Consider the following 16,382-nt stretch of genomic DNA (forward strand, 5'->3'; position numbering starts at 1 on the left):
CAGAGACTGAGCCACCAACCAGGAGCAGACACACAGACCAGTCTGAGGTCCCTGGAACATACATATCAAAGGTCTGATGGCCTGGCTTTAGTGGGAAAATATGCAATTAATTCTCAAGAGACTTGAGGTTCCAGGGAAGGGGGAGGCCTTGTGGGAGGTAGTACTCTCTCAGAGGCAAAGGGGGAAGAATGAAATGAGAAATGAGGAACCCCAGGAGGAAGGACAGAGAGGCGAGACAATGACTGGAATGTACATAAATAGAATGATCTTTAAGAAAGAGAGAGATCTCATACCAGCAAATTGAAAGCTCTAGAAGAAAAGAAAGAAAGAAAAAAGAAAAAGCAAACACACCAAGATGAATAGACTGCAGGACATAATCAAACTGAAGACCAAAACAAACAAAAACAGAAACAAAGAGAATAATAGAAAAAAATTAATGTAGCAAAGAGTTGGCCCTTTGAGAAAATCAGCAAGATAGCAGCCCAGTATCAGAACTAAAAGGCAGAGAGACAACCAAAATTAAGGAGATCAGAAATGGAAAAGAGGCATAGCAACAGACACCAGTGAAATCCAATGAGTCATTTGGTTGTACTTCGAAAACCTGCATTTCACAATATGGGAAAATCTAAAAGTAATGGACAAATTTTTTGATTCATACCACTAACCAAAGTTAAATCAAGATTATATATACAATTTAAGTAGACCCATAATCCCTAAAGAAATAGAAGCAGTCATTTAAAAACCTCCCAACCCCCCCCCCCAAAAAAAATCCAAGGTCCATCTTTATTCACCAATCAGGGATGGGGGTGGAGGAGGGGGCAGGGTCATAGAGCATCACTTATGTATTGCAGATTCTCTTGTGCCTAAAGTCAACCAGGCCTTTGGGGCCAGTATTTAGCATTATAATTCATAGAAAAAGGCTAAACCTCAGCAAGAGAAAGTGGGGAGCATCCTTGAATGTATTACCACAAAGATAGCTTCCTGAAGAACACCCTTAACTCATGCCACAAAGATTGACATTTAATAATTGGGACCTCATAAAACTATCAAGTCTCTGCAAGGCTAATAACAGCAACAATCGGACAAGTGGCAGTCTAGAGAATGACCACATCTGCATCTGTCAGCGGGCTGGCATCCAAAATCTATAAAGAACTCAAGAAACTAGACATCAACAAAACAAATAGTCCAATTTTAAAATTGTGCACAGATCTAAACAGAAAATTCTCAACTGTGGAATCTCAAATGGCCAAATAACTTAAAGAAATGTTTAAGTTTCTTAGACATCACATAAATACAAATCAAAATGAGTCCGAGATTCCACCTTACACCTGTAAAATGACTGTGACCAAACCCATAAGCGACAGCTCATGCTGGGAAAATGTGGAGAAAAAGGGAACAATCTTTATTTGCCGGTGGAAGTGCAAACTTGTACATCTCCAGAACTGCCTTAAGACCCAGCTATACCACTCCTGGGAATGTACTCAACCAATGCACTACCCTACCACAAAGGGCACTTGCTGGACTATGTTCATAACAGTTCTATCCATAATAGATAGAAATTGGAAACAACTCAGATGTCCCTCAATTGAAGACTAGACAAAGAATTTATACATTGGAATATTACTCCTCTGTTAATAAAATAACAGCATCAAATTTTCAGGCAAATGGACAGAACTAGAAAAGAAAGTCTCCCGAGTGAGACCCAGAATGACAGACATGGTGTGTACTCACTTAGAAGTAGACACTAGCTGTAAAATAAGTAGTAACTGAGCCACCGGTAGAAAAGTAGATGCTAACAGCGTGGAGGATAGGCAGTCATGCATTTATTATGCTGCTTAAGGCATATTAAAAAATAAAGGCTGCATGTGTGTCTTTCATCTAGGAACATAAATGGTCAAAGGTGAGAGGTCACCCCATGCCAGGATTTTTAAAATTTAATACAACAGAAACTCCCAGGAATCTATTAATGTGACCCAAGCTAAGACTCCTAATAATAGAGGATCCTGAATCCACCATCTCCCATAACCAGGCAAGACTTCCAGTGGAGGAAGTAGGACACCAAATTAGTACCAAACCCAAACCTACAATTTCTCTTATTCACAAGATGTGCTGGGGTAAAGGTGAAACAGAAATTGTGTGAGTGGCAGGTCAATTACTGGTCCAGCTTGAGAACCATGTCATAGGAGGGACCTTACTCCTGACACTGCTTAGAATTTTATAGTCATAGACAGGGCCCTAACATAAGTATTACCAGAAAGGCTTTACCCAGCAAGTGATGTAAACAAATGCACAGACCCACAACCAAATATTAGGTAAAGCTTGAGGATACCTACAGAAGAGGAAGAGAAAGGACTGTTACAGCCAGAGGGGACAAGGTCACAAGAAAACCCACTGAATCAACTAACCTGGTCTCATAGGAGCTTAGAGACTGGGATGACAATTAGGGAGCCTGTATGTGTGTGTCCTAGGATCTCTGCATACATGCTCTGGTTGTGTAACTTGGTCTTCTTGTGGGACTCCCAATAGTGAGAGCAGATGGTGTCTCTGACACTTGCCTGTCTTTGGTACCATTCTCTTCCTACTGTGTATCTGACACTTGCCTGTCTTCGGAACCCATCTCTTCCTACTGGATTGCCTCATTCAGCCTTAATACTGATGGGAGAAACCTTGTCTCAATGACACTTGTTTCTTGGTTGAGACCCCTGGAAGCTTGCCCTTTTGTGAAGGGAAACAGAGAAAACATTGATGAGGAGGGGAGTGACTGAGAGGAGAGGAGGAAGGGGAACTGTGGTCAGGATAGAATCTATAAGAGAAGAATGAATTAAAAAATTCAAAACCCAACATTTCAGGAGAAGGGACAGTTTGCCGTTGGGAGTAACCATGCTGTCTAGTGAATCACTGGCACATCTAGACCCAAGTGGAGTGTGTGTATTGCACTATTATACCAGTAGGCTTTGGATTCACATTTGGAGGAATTAGTAGATTTATAGGTACACTTGTGTATACATTCTTTTAGGATTCTTGCCATTCCCTATAAAAGAATCAGAACCTGTAAGTTATTCATAGGAAGAGGGATGGTTTCAAATAAATTTTGTCTTCCTAGAGCCCATACATTAAAACCCTAAAACACAATTATGAGGTGTTTGGAGTTTAATGCTTTGAGCCTTAATCGGGTTTAGTTGAAGTCATATGGTGGAGCCCATGTAATGGGATTATTAATGCCCTTATAAAATGAGAGACCAGAGAGAATTCTGATCTTACTGCTTTTGTACCCAGTCAGGTCAGGGGGCACAACCACTTGCTTAATGACCAAATCATTAAGCGCACTGGCTGTGGAATTCAGCTTCCAGAAATATGAGCAACTAATTTTCTGTCGTTTAAACCACACAGTCTTTGGTATTTTGTTATGGTAAGCCAAAGAGGCCAGTGAACAAAAGATACTGAGACTTGAGAAGCTATTTAACACTAGCATAAGAGAACATAGCGTGTTCTGATCTAGCAAACAGAAGAGTAGGTTGGCATTCAGTCTACATTTGATTTGTACGCTGGAATCTAAAGCGAATTTGTTGATAAGGTTTCATAATTTATTCTGGTTTCTGGCTCTGTTCTAGTCATTTCCAAGTGCTTCATTTCAGGCAACAGTACTGGGTAACTAGGCTGATACCATTTACAATAATATGCATACTACATGTGGGTGCAGAGGAGGGTTTTTGAAACAACATAAATATAGACAGACCTCATCCAAGTGGTCACACCCATTAATACATGTAAGTTCAAGATGTACATGATTTATTTAAGAGTGTGGAGATGTTGATGGGGTGAGGCTAAACCAAATTTCCCTGAGTTTTTTTTTTTCTTTTCTGTTGTGTATTTCCACTTACTGTAAGCTCACAGATATTTTTAGAGATTTTGAAAATTGACTTTAGACAGAAACCACGGTTCCATTCATATATCATGGTACTTTTGCAAATCTCTGGGGACACAATCAAGCTAAGACCTTTCCTGACCATCTCCCTCTCTCCTCACAGGCTTGCGTTCCACTCCATGCCGTACGGAACCTCCATACTGAGTAGAACACTCACCTCATCCAGATGACAGTCCATCCGTCAATGAGCATTAACATGGGTTCTATTTGATTTTATTCTTGAGGATTCTGGCTTTTCCTTAGTTCCTTCTGTGCTGTAGTCCTCATTTCCCAACTCCTTTCTCAACAGATTTCATGTTCCAACATGATGTAGAAGCCAACACAACACTCAGACGGATGCTACCCAGCCAAGCTCTCATGATTGAGTAAGGTCCAGTTCAGAATCAAAGCCTTTCTGCACATGGTCTGCTCCTTCCTCCAGAGAATCTGGTCTGGCACCACAGATCTGAAGCATCGTCCATGTCATAAACAGAGAGGATTAACTATCATACAGGTGACCGTTTTTGCCAGACTCACTCGGGTATTGGTCAGTGATGACATAAATCCAGCTGGCTATGTCTTAGAATGTAGAACTTCAGTGATGACGGTCAGGCTATGATAGAACAAAAGGCTGAATCCCTGAGAATCTGATCAGAGACAAAGACCAGTGCTGAAAGGGGTGCCTTACTCTGAAGCCTTACGTTGTTGGTCTGCACAAGAGGTCTACAGCAAGACACTGTAAACTAATGTACTGGACGTTCATTCCAGATGGTAAGGATTAAGTGGAATTAAGTTACAATTAAGACTAGAACAAATGCTACAGGTGTGCAAGTTATATTTTCTGTGCATAAAAAGAGCTCATGTAATCAATCATTACGCTAGCCTAGTGAAGCAGGGTTAGAAAATTGAGTTGTTTAGGGAGCTTGACTATTGTCAGACCCAGAGGGTGGGTGAAGTGAGAAATGGCACAAGCTGTTGTTTATATTTCATTTTTCATGAGCTTTTCCCTAGACAAGCAAAGGTAGCTGCTGGAGTGGTTCAATACCTATGAGATGTTTTCCCCGCCCAAAAGCAGGTCACAATTTGATGTAACTAAGTAAATGTCCATAGGCAGCTGAAGATCAGGAGAGTCAACAACCCAAGGCAGCCCAAACAGGAATGATCAGCTGACATTTTTGTGGGCTCCTGGGCTGTTGTGGGCTAGCAGAGTGGCCAGGGAAGAACCATTAAAACTTGTTGAGAAGAAAAAAGTAAGACGAACACATTCTAGTGCATCTTGCGAATGCCTGCTTTTGGCTCATTGTTATGCTGGTCAGCCATGAGAATAGAGAGAGAAATGTTCATGTTGCTCTAGGAAAAGTCATAAACTTACCCCCATGTGGCTGAAAATAAGGCTATCAGTAATAGGTGGAGCATGTTTGCCACTGAGAAGGAAGGAAAGGATGCATGTGTAGAATGAGGGAAATTACTCTTTTTTAAATTAGAATTAGAGAAGGGGCTTCTGGCACGTTGTCCATTCCCTAATGGATAGTCCTACATCTATGAGTATATCATCTATGAGTAGCATATAGGCAGAACAGACTGGACTCAAGGAATTATTAATGACAATTAATAAAAAGGACATGAAGCTGGAAAGAAGATAGATTGGGGAGTGCAAGGAGGAGTTGGAGGGAGGTATTGGTAGTTGGACATAATCATGATACATTGTATAAAATAAATAAAAAATTTCAAGAAATACATAAAATATTATATTTAAATACCCTGAATTGTTTTGAACGGTTCATTCCTTATACATATACATGAGTTTAAACATGTGTATTAAAAGTCAAGATGAGTTTCAATTCTTTGCTGGTCATATTATTAAAGATGCTAATGAGCCCGGGTAAAAATCCTTGGGAACATGGCATGGAATATCCTGGTCAGTGTCGCTGGCCGTTAATTGTTGATCTTTGTGAACAGGAATCACACCCCTCATAAGCTCCCTTAGTAAAATAATCCTAAGTGTTGAAGAGAACTATTTGATTTTTATAAGTTCATAGGATCATCATTAATAATTGTAAACAACTTGGAACAGACAGAATGTCCAATTCTAGGAAAATGATGAAATAACTCCTAGTACTTTCTCTCAATAAAATATTGAGTGCCAATAAAAATGTTTCCAAAACTGTAACATAACATGGGCAATGCCAATGCAATGCTATGAAACAAAATATCAAGACATTAATCAAATGCAAAAATCCTCATAAGTGCTTTATAGAAAGATTAAAAATTGTATTTTGATTTTGAAGTACAATATTTTTTTAATCAAAGTCTTAGAAAGCAAAAGCTAAAATGATTTCAAAATAGTTGAAATCAGCCAGGCAAGATGTGTGGTCATTTTTCCTGGTGTGAAAATTTCAAATGTCTGTTTAATGAATGTTTTAAATGTTTTTAAAAAGACGAGTTGTATGAACTAATTGTCATATAAATTTGTCAGGCAAGATAAATCTAACGAACAAGCTGGACCCTTTATACTCTATTATCCAGCTCAAAGAAAAGCTCCAAAATTAAAGGGGTAATTTAATGTTCTTCTATTTTATCTGTTGGAGGAATAGCTTTCAAAACAAAGCAAATAATGTTCATGACATGTTCCAGGGAAATATATGGTAGAGTTGAGTTTAATTTTAATCAGTTGACTAACGCACTGTATCATGATGTCTGGGTGGACAAGCATGGCTTGGCTTAACTCTTTCCTGCCTCCATCTTTCCCAAGTCTACTGGAAAGGCTAACATCGTATTGAGAAAGGATGTAGACGAGGAGCATCAAGAAGTCACAGATAAATGTGTTTCAGATTATGGATTTTTCTAGACTGTGGCTCCAAGATGGGGTTTCTCACTGGCATGAACAGAATTTTTTTCCAAACTGTTTATGGTGCAGAAGCAATGTTGGATGCCTGTGCAATCTCGGGCCAAGTGTTCTCTGGGTCTCTTGTGTTTCTGTAATCGTTTCGATGAGGTCTGCCTTGGGACATGGCAGCCACATCTTATTATTAGTGCCCTACTAGTACAGTATTTTAAAAATTGCTCATAAAGAATTGCTATTATTGCTTAGCTATTTTGAACTGTTTGAAAGTAAATAGATTATATTTCTTACATTGACTACCTAAAAATTAGGCTTTTGATAAATTAATACTCTAGAATATACGAAACTTAAATTCCTCATTGTGCTCAGAAGATACTATATAAAATTTTACTTCTGTAAAATAATATTATTTTTACTATAAGAAATAATAACAAAATAAAATACAACAATTTCTTTTTGAATAAAATTGAGTTAGATGTGTAAAATAGATAAATCGCTGCATTTTTGCCTTCTCCTGTTCTGCATTGTCGATGAAGTAATAACATTTTGAGAGTTTATACATGCTGTCTATTCAAACTATACTATGTTTGGTTTCAAATGTGCAATGTGCAGTAAACTTCATATCTTGACTGTGTCAGGCATTTCTTATGTTGTTCATTGTTGTGATAGATTTTGTTATTGATTCCAGACATGATTTTGTGTTGTTACTTTTCTCAATTCCTGTGGATTAATCTACCCAGATGTTTTTTTTTTCTAACAGAAAAGAATCTAGGGATCCTTAAAATTTGAAAAAACAAAACTGTTAAAAGAGAGAAGAAGAGCTGTGTGCAAGTTTTGAAAGAAATTTATGAAGTTACTGAAAGGCAAATTTTGGCTAGGTATAAATTTTTCTGAAAAAAATTGAAATAAATTTGTGTATATTTCCTCATCATGATTAGTGAATTCTAAAAAAGTGTTTGATGACATCTTCTAAATGTGTCAAAACACTTTGAGGCATGTGATAAGACTGTAACCTTGCAAATAGTTCTGTATTGATAACAAGGGAATGAAACACCTGCAGCGGCCCAGAAAGGAGCCACAGCGTTTTCCTTGGCTAAAAAGGAACACAAGATGTGTTTATTTGGAATGGTCTTCCTTCCAACCTGATTTTTAAAGCAGAGGAACTGAAGAACTGAATTTTTATTCCTCTCTCAATATAAGCAACAGATGAAGATATATACATCATGACACATAATTTTTAAAAGCCATAATCCTAGCCCATGGAAGGTTGAGGGTGGAGGATTGTCGTGAGCTTGAAGTTAGCATTGACTACACAGAACAACTCAGAAAACAAGAACCACCACCACCACCACCACCACCAACAAATCCAGAGAAACCTGGTGTGTAGTCCAGAACACACTTTTCTCTGTTCATGAGATGATGATCACACGGATCTCACATTTCTCATATTTAATGAATATGGTTACTGTAAGAAATACGACCATTTTAGCACATAATTTCAAAATAATAGAATGCAAGATATTAGCACATCAGTGGAAAATAAACGAGTACCCGAGGCCTGCAGAGGGCAGCCAGGCTAAGGCATCTGGGCGGAAACTCTCAGCAGTACCTTTTCTTTAATCTGGCTTGTCTGTTGTCATTCTAGAATTCACTTGGTTGCAGAGAAAAGCACAGACTAGGCGGCTTCCCTGGTCCAGTGAGAAGCACTGTGAAGATGCTCTGTAGAGTTATCCCAGCTGGTGTTTGTAGGGAACGCATTGAAGAGACAGATGGGCCCTGCTCAGCAGCAGATTGCACAGCACAGCTCAGCTTCTTCCGATCTCAGCTCTAGGTCAGCTCTCCCCCTAAGACTCTGACTATGAGAAAAACAGGCTTTATTTTTTAAAAAAAGTATTTTGTAACTAATAAACTAGAGTTGTATCATGAACATGACCCCCTCTTGTCTCTACCGCGCCTGCACAGAGAACAGTAAAACGGCTACTTTGACCCCTTTAGTATATACCATTCTTTTTGCAGGGGAGATCTGTCCTATGGTACAGTCCTTACTTGTGTTAGCAGGGGTGGAGAAGGAGGAGGGAGAGAGAGAGAGAGAGAGAGAGAGAGAGAGAGAGAGAGAGAGAGAGAGAGAGAGAGAGAGAGAGAGAGAGAGAGAGAGAGAGAGAGAGAGAGAGAGAGAGAGAGGGGAAGGGAGGGAGAGAGAGGGTGGGGAGGGAGGGAGAGGGAGAGGGAGACAGGGAGAGGGAGAGGGAGAGAGGGAGAGGGAGGAGAGAGCTATTCAATTGAGAGACAGAAGTGAGACTAAGCCCAAATTTATTTTCCAAAGTCTTTCCCATAATACCCTGCGCTCTCTTCTTAAGATACTGGCAGTTTCTATAGTTCCTAATCCAAGGACTCAGAAAGCTAGGGCTCAGATTCTGAAATTTAGGGTGTAGACTTTTTGTTCTGTCACGACGGACTTCATGACAGACTGCTTCTAAAATACAGTGCCGCAGTGTTCTGGATCTGAAGCTACGGGAGCCTGAGAAACCGGAAACAGAATGTTCTCCTCTGTCTTTGAGCATACACCTTTCTTCCCCAAATCAAATCATAAAACATAGGAAGGATTTTCGGACCTTCCCCTAAAGCATATAAGAGCTGACTGAAGGAGGTACCAAATAGCCACCCAGAGGATGGGAGCATCCACATTTGTGAACCCCGAAGGGTACCAAGAGTCTGGGCTGATCCTGCCAAGCGCCTTAGTTTAGCTTAAGGTCACAAAATAAAATGCCATCTATACAGAAGAACAACTGAGTTTCGATTAATAATTTCATATTTATTTATCTTATGTCCAATTTAAAATATGTAAGTATTAAAACCGATTAATAGGTTTTCCAAAATTCTGATTTAAATAGGCATCGGTGCCTTATTTGCTAAACCTGATATCCTTATGTTAACTATTTAAGGAAACAGTGAAATAACATTTCATTATCAGTAAGACTTTATGTTTTAATTGGATAATTAAACTTGGTTTCATGATAGGTGTAACATAATGTCTCAACAAATCTATTTTGATGGCCACATGCCTGACTCTACCTTAGTGTGGACTGTTTGCCTTAGTTATAGTAATTTGTCCTGTATCAATTCATGCACACTAAGTCTTGAGAGTAGAAGAAAACCTGATTTTTCCCCAGCCATTTTGAAAATACTTTAAATGCATTTGGTATAGGAAATGTGGCATTTCCTGTGGTTGTAGATTTTTCACAGCAAGATGAATGAAATGAGGTATTTGTCATGTTGAGTGTTTAGGAAGTTTTTGAGAAGGCACGCTATGGAAAAATGGATCATGTTTAGCATGGGAGACAAAGACTTTGTGAAAATTAGTAGGTCATGTTTTAATTATATAGCAAGTATTTCTAAGCAGTTCTTTGACTGCTCTGGGTTCATTGGTGACTATGCTCAGTACACAAAATGGAATAAAAAGATGGCAGTAGGGAAGGTGCTCAGGCAGAAGATTAATATCTAGAATATAGGCAGAAGTCCAAAAATCCAAACCATATGAAAACTGTTGTTAACAAGTAGGCTAATGAAATGTACAGACAATTCTCAAAAGAAACACAAAAGGGCAATAAAAATTCTAAACCTGTTTCACACTCTGGTCCTCAAGGCAGTGCAAGTCAAAACTATTCAGGGATTGCAAATCACCCCAATAACAATGGCTATCATATGAATAACATATCATTAATGCTATGTTAATGACATATTTACTGTAGAATATAATATATAATCATCATTAATAATATATAATACATAGTATGTAGTATCCAGTAACATACAGCATAGTATGTAGCATATACCATATAATGATATGTAAAATATATAATATATAGTACATAATTTATAACATACAAAATATAAACATAAAATATATACCATGTAATATACATGACATATAGTATATTAAATATAATATATATAACATATAGCATATTAAATACAATACACATAACATATAGTACATTAAACATAATGTACTATATGATATATGCTACAGTATATTATTTAATAAAATTCTATGTTTATTAAAAAAAAGGAAGCAAGTACTGGCACGTATGCAGGAGAAGGCTAGTCGGGACATGGAGTAATTAATATTCCTGATATGGGAATAAGTGTAGCAGTTTTATTATAGAGACAGAGGTACCGTATGATACATGTATACTGCTCGTGCAGTTACATATATAGGATTCTACATCTCACCACAAAGAGAACTGGACTTCCATGTTTGTTGTAGCATTCACAATAGCAAGAAAATGGAGGGGACTCAGATGTGACCAACACTTGAATGTATACTGAAAACGTTAGGTCTAAATTCAGGTCTAAATAAAATTGAATTCACGACATTTACAGTAATTGAATAAAGGTTTCGTAAGGTCTTTCGTTCCATTGTTGATGTTTTCTAAATTCAAGTGTGGGTGGTTAGAATGAAATCCTAGAAAAGATATCTGGGCCTCAAGCAAAGCATTATTGCTGTTATTATGTTTGAGTTCCATGTTGATGATGGACAACTGGACAACTATTATCAGTTATTTTACCACAGAGCCAGGATTAGACCTCTTTAACTGAGAATTCCATATCCTGGGTAATCTCTTCCAGGCCAGTAAACTATGTTTACATATCCAGTTTGTTAGCATATGTCTTTCTCCTGGGGATTTGGGTCCATTGATGTTAAAAGACATTAATAAAAAGTGATTGTTGTTTCCTGTTATTTTTATAGTTACAGGTTGAATTATATTTGTGTGGGTATCTTCTTTTAGATTTGTTGAAAAACAAAGATTATTTCTTGCTTTTTCTAGGGTGTAGTTTACCTCCTTGTATTGGAGTTTTTCATCTATTATCCTTTGTAGAGCTGGGTTTGTGGAAACATATTGTGTAAATTTGTTATTTTTTATGGAATAGCTTGGTTTCTCCATCTATGTTCAGAGTTTTGTTGGGTATAATAACCTGGGCTGGCATTTGTGTTCTCTTAGGGTCTGTATAACATCTGCCCAGGATATTCTGGCTTTTAGAGTCTCTGGTGAGAAGTCTAGTGTAATTCTGATAGGTTTGGCCTTATATGTTACTTGAACTCTTCCCCTTACTGCTTTTAATATTCTTTCTCTGTTTTGTGTATTTAATGTTTTGACTATTAGGTGAGGTGAGGGATTTCTTTTCTGATCCAATCTATTTGGAATTTAGTAGGATTCTTGTACATTCATGGTCATCTCTTTCTTTAGGTTAGGAAGGTTTTCTTTTATAATTTTGTTGAAGATATTTACTGGCCCTTTAATTTGAGAATTTTCTCTCTCTTCTATGCCTCTTATTCTCAGGTTTGATCTTCAGATTGTATCCTGGATTTTCTGTATGTTTTGGGTTATGAGCCTTTTATATTTTGTATTTTTTGACTGTTGTGTCAATGTTTTCTGTGGTATCTTGTGCCCCGTGATTCTGTCTTCCATCTCTTGTATTCTGTTAGTGATGCTTGCATCTATGACTCCTGATCTCTTTCCTAGGTTTCCTATTTCCAGGATTGTCTCCCTTTGTAATTTCTTTTTTGTTTCTATTTCCATATTTAGATTTTGGATGGTTTTGTTCAATTTCTTCACCTGTTTAGTTTTTTTTTCCCCCTGCACTTTTTAAAATGATTTTTGTGTTTTCTCTTTAAGGGCTACCAGTTTAACTGTGTTCTCCTGCATTTCTTTAAGGAAGTTACTTATGTTCTTCTTAAAGTCCTCTATCATCATTGTGAGATATGATTTTAAATCTGAATCTTGCTTTTTTGTGTGTATTGGGGTATCCAGGACTTGTAGTAGTGAGAGAACTGTATTCTGATGATGCCAAGTAGCCTTGGTTTCTGTTTCTTAGGTTCTTGGACTTGCTTCTTGCCATCTGGTTTTCTCTGGTGTTAGTTGGTCTTGGTATCTCTGGTTGGAGTCTGTCCCTCTTGTGAGCCTGTAAGCCTGTGATCTTAGGTGTGTCAGTATTCCTGGGAGACGTTATCTCTGGGCGGGATTTGGATCCAGAGAGCTATGCCACAAGGTTAACTCCAGGGTACAGATGGAGACTGGCAAGATCATGTCCCCAGTTGCTCCACAGTTCCTGAGCTCTGTGGTCTCCTGATGGGTCCATATTCAGCCAGTTATTAGAGCAAACATGTTCGACTCACCTGTGGACTTAGGAATAACAGCACTTCTGGGAGCCCAACAAGATCCCTGTGGCATTTGGTTCAGGGGAGCTTTGACGCAAGGTTAACTCTATGGACTGGAAGCACCAATAAAATATGTAATAAAATATGTAATAAACATATTTTATGAGTTCAGGCACAGCTTTAGTATGCCTTATGTGAGCATATCTACTTTCAGCACACGCGTTTTTGCCCAATATTTACAGAAATTCAACAAATATAAGCTTCACACTAAAGAGCAATATGAAATTGAGCTCTATTCTGATACTATTTTCCTCCAAATTAGTGCTTCCATGTTCATACAAGGCAGTAACAGAGAGGTTGTTGAATACACTTGGGCAGGCCTTAAAATTTCAATCTGTGAGCATTCATAAAATATACTAAATGTGCTGGCTATCTTCGTCTGTGCTTTCTCTTTGTCAAAAGAAATACAGTTTAATTTTGATTTGGTCCTTTTTTGAAGAGACAGATTTTAGTATAAAATCATCAGTGTAATTTGTTGCTCAGTCTGTGTTGATGTTATATATCTATTTGTGCTCATCAATATGCATTTCAATTTAATATATTTAAATGAGATTTTGTGGTAGACCACATACAATTAAAGTATATAATGTAAAATTGAAGCTTAAGTAAAACAACTGATAAAAGAAGTACTTAGTATAATTGACTTAAGAAGTATCTCTTTCTGCATAATTAGATTGTCAGTTTAAAAATATGAATATGAAAAATCCTGTGGTTAAAATTATGCCAAGAAGAATGCAGTATTTAGTAATTTATACATTTTTTTTGAATTTTTAATTAGGTTATAACCACCACTACTTTTCATTGAGGATATTTTGAAGGTTATTAGTAATCCCTGTAAATATGGGCTGTCACTGTGTCACTCAGTGGGTCATGGTGCCTAAGCACTGAGGTCATGCAACTCTTGGCTTTTATAAAGTGCAAAGAGATAACTGCCCCACTTGAAAATTGTCTTCTGATCTCAATGCCCTTGTCATGGCAAACACTGGATTCTTCAAGAAAAATGCAATTTTTAAAGAGTATCAGAGCTGGGAGAGAATACATAATTAATATAGTCAAAAGTAACCAACTACCTTGAGTCAAATAACTTCAATCACACAGAGCAAATAAGACCCTGTCACCTGGTTATCTGATCACTAGTTTTCTTGACCTAGGTTTAGGTTAATCAGAATCTCAGAGATAGCAGCAGATATAATCTTTAATGTTTGGAGATTATGATTAAATTAATATCATATCCCTTCATGTTTAAAAATTATAATATTATGAATATAATTTCCACTTTAAAAATAGACACCCAGGTTTTTTGTCTGTAACTCTGCCAGGGTCATGTCCAGTGTACTTGCTCCTCTTTCATACCCAGAGCTGGTCTTTTCCAAGAAGATTCACTGCAAACAGGAACACAGGTGAGTTTCCTGCCCCAATACCTGTCTCAGATGAGATCCCCACGGAGCCCAGCAGATGTGGGACCTATCCTTTCTCCTGGAGCCATCCAGTGGAACAAAAACAACATTTTCAGCAAATAGTTCTGGTTCAACTGGAGGTTAGCATGTAGAAGAATGCAGATTGATCCATTATCACCTCCTTGTACAAAGCTTAACTCCAAGTGGATCAAAGATCTCCACATAAAATCAGATACACATATGTAGTAGAAGAGAAAGTGGGAAAGAGTTTTAAACACATTGGCACAGGGGAAAATTTCTTGAACACAACACCAGTGGCTCAGGCTCTAAGATCAACAATTGACAAATGGGACCTCATGAAACTGAAAAGCTTTTGTAAGGCAAAGCCACTCTCAATAGACAAAACTGCAACCTACAGATTGGGAAAATATCTTTACAAATCCTACATCCAATGGAGAGCTAATATCCAAAATATACAAAGAACTCAAGAAGTTAGACTCCAGAAAATCAAATAACCCAATTTGAAAAGGGGGTACAGAGCTCAAGAGAGAATTCTCAACTGAGGAATCAGAAATGGTTGAAAAGTACCTAAAGAAATGTCTAACATCCTTAGTCATCAAGGAAATGAAAATCAAAACAACCCTGAGATTTTACCTTATACCAACCAGAATGGCTAAGATTAAAACACTCAAGTGACAGCAGATGCTGCCAAGGATGTAGAGAAAGATGAACAAACCTCCATTGCTGGTTAGGTTGCACACTGGGACAATCACTCTCAAAATCAATCTGGAGGTTCCTCAGAAAATTGGAAATTGTTGTACCTGAAGTGAAGTTTCAGTGTTATCACTCCTGGGCATATACCCAAAAGATGCTCCACCATATTACAAGGAAACATGCTTTACTATGTTCATAGAAAACTTATTTGTAAGAACCAGAAGCTAGAAACAACCCACATGTTCGTCAAGAGAAGAGTAAATGCAATAGAATACTACTCACGTATTAAAATGAGGATACCATGATTTTTTACAGGCAAATAGATGGAACCTGAAAATATCCTGAGTGAGGTAACCCAGACCCAAAAAGTAATACATGATACATACTCACTGATAAGTCAATATTAGCCAAAAAATGTTCAGAATACCCATGACAGAACTCACAGACCCTATGAAGTTTAACAAGAAGGAAGGCCCAAGTATGAATGCTTCAATCCCAATTAAAAGGGGAATCAAATTAATCATGGGTAATAGAGAGAGAGGGAGGAACCTGGGTGGGAGAGGATATGGTGAAGGGATTGTAGGATCAGGCATTCCAGAAGACAGGAGAAGCCCAGAGGGCCAAGAGAATAAATAGGAATATACAACAGTGTGAGTTAGGGGGTAGGATAAAGCCCTAGAAAGTCCCAGACAGGAGAGATGTGAGAGGTTCTAAGGACCCCATGGGGATTACCTCAACAGAGAGGAGATTGAACTTTAAAAGACTTTCTCCAGTTGGTAGACATGGCCCCATTTGAGGCATTGGGCCACCTGCCCATCTTAAAAATTTCTGATCCAGAATTATTCCCATCTAAATGAAATGCAGGGACAAAAGTGGAGTACAAAGAAAGGAAGAATAGGCCATTCACAGCATGGCCCAACTTGGGATCTGTCTCATGCACAGGGAACAAACTCCAACATTAAAAATAAAAAAACAGCGTATTCAACAAATGGTGTTGGTCCAACTGGCACTCAGCATGCAGAAGAATGAAAATAGACCCTTTCTTATCTCCTTGTACAAAGCTCAAGTGCAAGTGGATCAAAGATCTCCACATTAAACCAGGTGTCACTGAAAGTATTAGATGAGAAAGTAGGGAAAACCTTAGAACACATAGGCACAGGAGAAAATTTCCCGAACAGAACACCAATGGCTCGTGCTCTAAGGTCAAAGATTGACAAATGGGACTTAATGAGATTGTGTATAAGTGTCTAATTAAATGCTGATGGGTCTGTGATGTTGCGCCCCTGCTCTCCTGTCAGCACTGGG

The sequence above is a fragment of the Micromys minutus genome, assembly GCF_963924665.1.
Source record: "Micromys minutus genome assembly, chromosome: 33".
Lineage (NCBI taxonomy): Eukaryota > Metazoa > Chordata > Mammalia > Rodentia > Muridae > Micromys > Micromys minutus.